The sequence below is a fragment of the Aphidius gifuensis genome, linkage group LG5 (genome assembly GCF_014905175.1).
Source record: "Aphidius gifuensis isolate YNYX2018 linkage group LG5, ASM1490517v1, whole genome shotgun sequence".
NCBI lineage: Eukaryota > Metazoa > Arthropoda > Insecta > Hymenoptera > Braconidae > Aphidius > Aphidius gifuensis.
The window spans coordinates 7,416,381-7,421,878 of record NC_057792.1 but is presented as its reverse complement, the minus strand read 5'-3'; the positions used below and the strand labels follow the sequence as shown (position 1 = coordinate 7,421,878).

At 29.5% G+C, this 5,498-nt stretch overlaps 2 long non-coding RNA genes across 2 annotated transcripts; one reads left to right on the top strand and one right to left on the bottom strand.

Annotated features, from left to right (window-relative positions):
* Positions 1–943: 943 nt before the first annotated feature.
* LOC122857436 lies at positions 944–2,783 on the top strand. Its single transcript, XR_006374196.1, has 3 exons — positions 944–2,113; positions 2,225–2,539; positions 2,611–2,783. It is a non-coding gene; the product is annotated as an uncharacterized LOC122857436 (long non-coding RNA).
* A 218-nt stretch (positions 2,784–3,001) lies between these two features.
* LOC122857435 lies at positions 3,002–3,272 on the bottom strand. The gene is made up of 2 exons (XR_006374195.1): positions 3,231–3,272; positions 3,002–3,093 (listed from the first exon to the last, which is right to left on the bottom strand). It is a non-coding gene; the product is annotated as an uncharacterized LOC122857435 (long non-coding RNA).
* Between the last annotated feature and the right edge of the window lie 2,226 nt (positions 3,273–5,498).

Sequence of the window (5,498 nt, the reverse complement as noted above, 5' to 3'; positions counted from 1 at the left end):
AAAATTAATCTAACGGCAAGAAAAAAAAATTTTAAAAAATCCTACGGAACAATTAGGGTGCAATTTGGAGCACTTGACTATATTTTTTTTTTCAATTGAAAAGCTAGAAGAATATAAATATAATAACATTTTGAGTATTTGAAAATTTTATCACAATAAAAAAAAAATTATATCCCCTTCTGTATGAAATGTTTTTGGTTATTATGTAAATTTAAAACTGGGAAATACCCGTGATTAACAATTATCTTCTCTCGATTTTTGTTTGACATTTTATTTTTGTATGCCACATTCACTGTCAAGCTTCGTAATTGTTAACACTAAAAAAACAATAACGCTCATGAATTGGCTGTTGTGATTATCTTATGCAATCTGAAACATTTGAACATTAAAAATAATAACTTAGCATCTCTTAAACATGAAGTATTTAATGAATTAAAATTTTTAACAGTTTTACATTTGCAAAACAAAAAACTGACAATTTTTCATTTTACTATTGTTTACAACTATAGCCATCTTTTATATTGTGCAAGAACAAGGTCATCACAGATGAATCTGATGATGAGTCTGTTACAGTTGCTGGTCTTGGAATCAATTCTGGAAATAAGGGAAAATTGGTATTTTTTTGAAGAAATTAAATTTAAATAAAATGAATCAAAATCAACGTCAAGTATTTTAATTCTTTTTTTTTATTTAGGCTCGTGAGCAGCTTCGATTTCATGACAATATAATGAAACTTACTCAACAAAATTCCATGCAAGAAAAACCACCAGTTCGCACTCGAATTTCAGTTATCGGAAAACAAAATGTCACTAATGTCAGTTAATCATTTAATTAGATTGAATTATTTAGTATAGTTGTCTTGAACTTCCAATCATTCAAATCTGCCTTTTTTATTTAACTATTGTTTACAACTATAGTCATCTTTTATATTGTTTTATTCTAGGTCATGACAGATGGATCTGATGACGACTTGGATTTTCTTGAAGATGCCAACTCAATACTTCCTGATCAACCACATGAAACTGAAGCATACTCTACACTGAGAAAAAAAAACCTCAAAAATTGTTGTGAAAGCACAACAACCTAGAGGCGAAATCCTATCCTGTCGCTTTTTGTTGTGCTGCAACAAAAATTGTTCTATCGTTAAACAAAATTTGTTGTGATACAACAAATTTTATTGTATCGTTGAACAAATTTTATTTAGCTGCACAACAATTTTTACCATCCAATAATATTTGTTGTGTTGCTTAATAATATTTGTTCGGCTGCTCAATAAATATTGTCCAGTTTCAAGGCAAATATTACCGTGCTGCACAACAATTTGATTTTCGGGTGTTATCGGTAAGACTCGGTCTTGTTCGTGTGCCTCGGGATATCTACATGGCATTGTGTGGAATTTTCTAAGTCAGTCTAAGTTAAGATCAGCTTTTGTGTGACTGACGTTTTAAAAATAAATTAATTAATCCCAAGATGTCAAGTTTTAATAACATTTTAATCATCGAATTATAGACTAAAATTTTTGTGAGCAACTAGATAAATAACCAAACTTGATATTTAACAAATCACATCAACAATAAAGTATGAAATTATATGAAAATGACAAACATAACCTGCATCTGTCATTTTAATGCAGAGATTTTTTATTTTAATTTTTAATAATTATAAATATGAAAAATAAATCCTTCCTTAATTGTTTTCCTTCTTCTTTTTAATTATCATAATGAAAATTTATTTCGTAATTTTGAAAAAAAAAAAATTTAATATGGTTTTAGATTTTTTGTTATGTGGAATAATAAAAATTATTAAACTAAATACAAAAATTGTTGTATGTTCAACAGTTTTTGTTTAGAGCATAACAAATTTTGTTGTATGTCTATTAATTTTTGTTTGGAGCATGACAAATTTTGTTAAACAGTACGGTAATTATTACTCTGCCAGATTGTGCCAGATGAACAAAAACTGTACTACCGGCAGAACAAATATTATAGAGTTTCAACTTCGCCTCTACTTTGTTGTGCGGCACGACAATTTTTGTCCTGTTTTCTCAACAATATTTGTCGTTTTTTTTTCTCCGTGTATTTTAGAGGATAAGAACGAAAGTGATTCAGACGAGGTATGTGTTGTTAAAATTAAATACGAATGAAATTAATGATGATTCTATAGAATATATTGAGTCCTTCAATTCATATTATTCTAATATTTAAATTTCTATACTTATTTGAAGGGTAAATCTCGTGAGCAAGAAAGTTCGCTGGATAACAGCCTGGATTCATCACTTATTGCATCGACTCACAAAGGAAAAATGATAGATTTAGGCGATACTGGCTATATAGTTGCGTAGAAGCTATTCATTATTCTGCCATAAGCAACGGTGAGAAGAAAGAAACCATTCTGGCTCGCCGATTATTAGATGGAGTTATCAAACCAGAGGTCATAGCTAAATCTACACTTTCGGGAAGATCTGCACGTGCTCAAGGGCCAGAACGACAAAGAAAATCAGTTACCATATTACATCCTGGAGCAGTTGCTGCAATTAAACGTAATATAAATATCTGCTTTTTTTCGACCAATAATCTATGATACTAATAATAATTTTTCTTTAATTATAAGAATTTGCTCGCTCTTGGGCACTCAAGTACAAGGGCCTCGAGTGGAAAAATTTTCAGGATGCCCTATTTGACCTGAGAACCTGATAGGAAACGGATCAGGATTCCTTATTCAGGAAACCTGACTCATTTCTGGCTCAAATCTGGTCAGAATACCTGAAGATTTCCTGAAGTCAGGTGACCTTATTCAATCCTGTTCAGAAAAAGAACAGGAAACCTTAACGTATTCTTAATAAGGTTCCCTGATCAGATTCTGACTAGAATACTATAAGGGTGAATGAATAAAAAAAATCTATTATTTTCCATTCAGTTTCAGTGTTGCCGCAGGAGGTACAGTTGTACTTTTCGAGGTACGTTTTTGAAACGCCAGTACAAAAGTACGCCTTTTTTTTTGGAAGTACGTTTTCGTTTTTTCTTAAAAATTTCTTGAGCTAATCAAATTGTATAGTATGCGCACGCGCGCGCTCAATGTAAACGGAGGTAAACCCTGTAAAATGTATATAAACACTGTATAAGAGTCTTAATTAATGCTACCGTATATGTTTTTTGTTATTTTTGTTTATTTTTAGCACAAGAAATATAATGACTTATTCTTTCAAAAATAATTCGATACTCAAGTATTACCATTGTTATTGTAGACTTTGAAAAAAATATTAAAAATTTTTCTAATAACGTTAAAAAAAAAATGAATGATGTTTTTATTGTTTTTGCTTCAATAAAATTTCCTATAGACTAGCTCTTGTCGGCCATTTTTTTAAAAAAGTACATTTTTTTGCCAGGAGGTACGTTTTTCTATTTTTTGAGGTACATTCACAAATTTGTCTGCGGCAACACTGTTCAGTTTTCCTGTTCAGAAAAGGAACAGGAAACCTTAACGTATTCTGAATAAGGGAATCCTGATGAGATTCTGACAAGAATACTATCAGGATAAATATTTTTTGGATTTAATTTTAATTTTAATTCTAAAACAAAATGACAACGGACAATTTAACAAACTGTTATATTTTATTTTTACGTTAAATTTACGTCGCAAATTCGAATTTAAGTTTTTTTTAGCTGATGTAATTTATGAAAGCAAAAAATCACATCGGATTATCGATAGACGGCATGGCCATGCGTGTTAAGGACCGTAGTTGTAATCTGAAAGTTCCGAGTTCGCGTCCGGTAGTGGTTAGGTAATTTAAGTTATGTTAGGTATATACAATCTTATCGTTCAATCTGTTTCATCATTAACATTGCTATATAGTAAATTAGTTAACCGATTTACAAAACATCAAATAATAAAAAACAATTTTTTTTTTTAAATTACTTGATCCGTTTCAGATCAGGAATCCTGTTCCATTCCTGATCAGTTATCCTGATCCGATTCTGATCAGAATCCTAAAAAAAGCGTTACATTCTGATCCATTCCTGAACAGGATTCCTGATCCGGTTCTGATTTGAAATCAGGTTCCCTGATCCGGTTCTGATCAGAACCTTAACTAAATTTCCACTCGGGGCAGTGGCTGGACCACTCAAGGGAAAGGAAAAGTAAACCAGTCATTGAGAACTCGCATCGTTGAGATTAAAAAGGATAAAGAAAATCCACTGCATTTAAAATAAACTTGTCACGTACTTCGACTGATTAATTGACAAGTCAATGGATCTAAATCCAAAGAAACGGTGCTGTTTAGAAGTCAGATATATATATTAGGAAAAAGTTCTTCATGTTAAGAAAAAAGATTGAATTTTCATTGACCTAGCTATTTAAAATTTACTATTCTAAAAATATGACTTTTTAAAAATGGGCTACAGTAATATCGACAAGATACAATTCATAAAAATATTTGGATTGTGTTAGAACAGAGGAAAAAAATTGTATCAACTTACAAAAGACATTTAGCATTTTAAAGTTAGACTGATTGACATAAAAAAAAATTAGAATTAGTTACTTAAAATTTAACATTGTTAAAACATAATTATTAGATACTTGACAAAAATGATATTAACAGGGTACTATCGAAAAAAAGGTCAATAAGTATAATACGTATGTAAGCAAAGGATCCATAAGGTATAATAAGGTAAATAGAGTTTAGACAAAAGAAAAAAAAGAAAACAATTGTATTGACATACAAAACAAAAAGCATTTTTGATACAAAAGACATTTAAAGATAAAAAAAAACAGAATCAGGTGTCATGTTCAATTTTGAAAAATTGATCGCTATAATACACTCGTTCAATTGCCAAAAAATGCTACTTGATATAATTAGTAATTTAATACAATTATAATACAATGAATGAAAAGAAAAAATATTGAAGATAATAAATTTAGTCTAACAGACGATGATAAAAAATTAATTTTAAAAAATATGAAACTGACAAATTACGATGAATCTATTTCATATGATATTATTAAAAATAAACCGTGCCTTTTGTATGCTAATTATTATAATTATTAACAATTCAATTACTTTCTCTGAATATTTTTGTACCTTAAGGCGAAGCAATACCTTTGGTTTCAAGTGAACCCTAACCTATATTTATCGATAGAGCGAATTCCCGCCCCATCTATGAGTCCCAAAGTACATTGGGCCCATACTTCGGCATAGCCGGGATACTTTTTACCCTAAATCTATATAACCATGCTTTACAACAAATGAGGTTTCGTATACTTTAACTTGTTAAACAATATAATATTGTCATATTAAAACCTTGTCCTAAAATAATTATTAATATATTATAATTACCTTTTATGTATATTGAAATAAGTATTCATAATTTTCTCAATACATAAATACAAAAATATATTACTAATATTGACAAAACGGCATGCAAAAAAAAATAATGATCTTAATATTATGAAATGTACTTTACATATTTATTTTGAATCCAATCAAAACATTATTTTTTCAA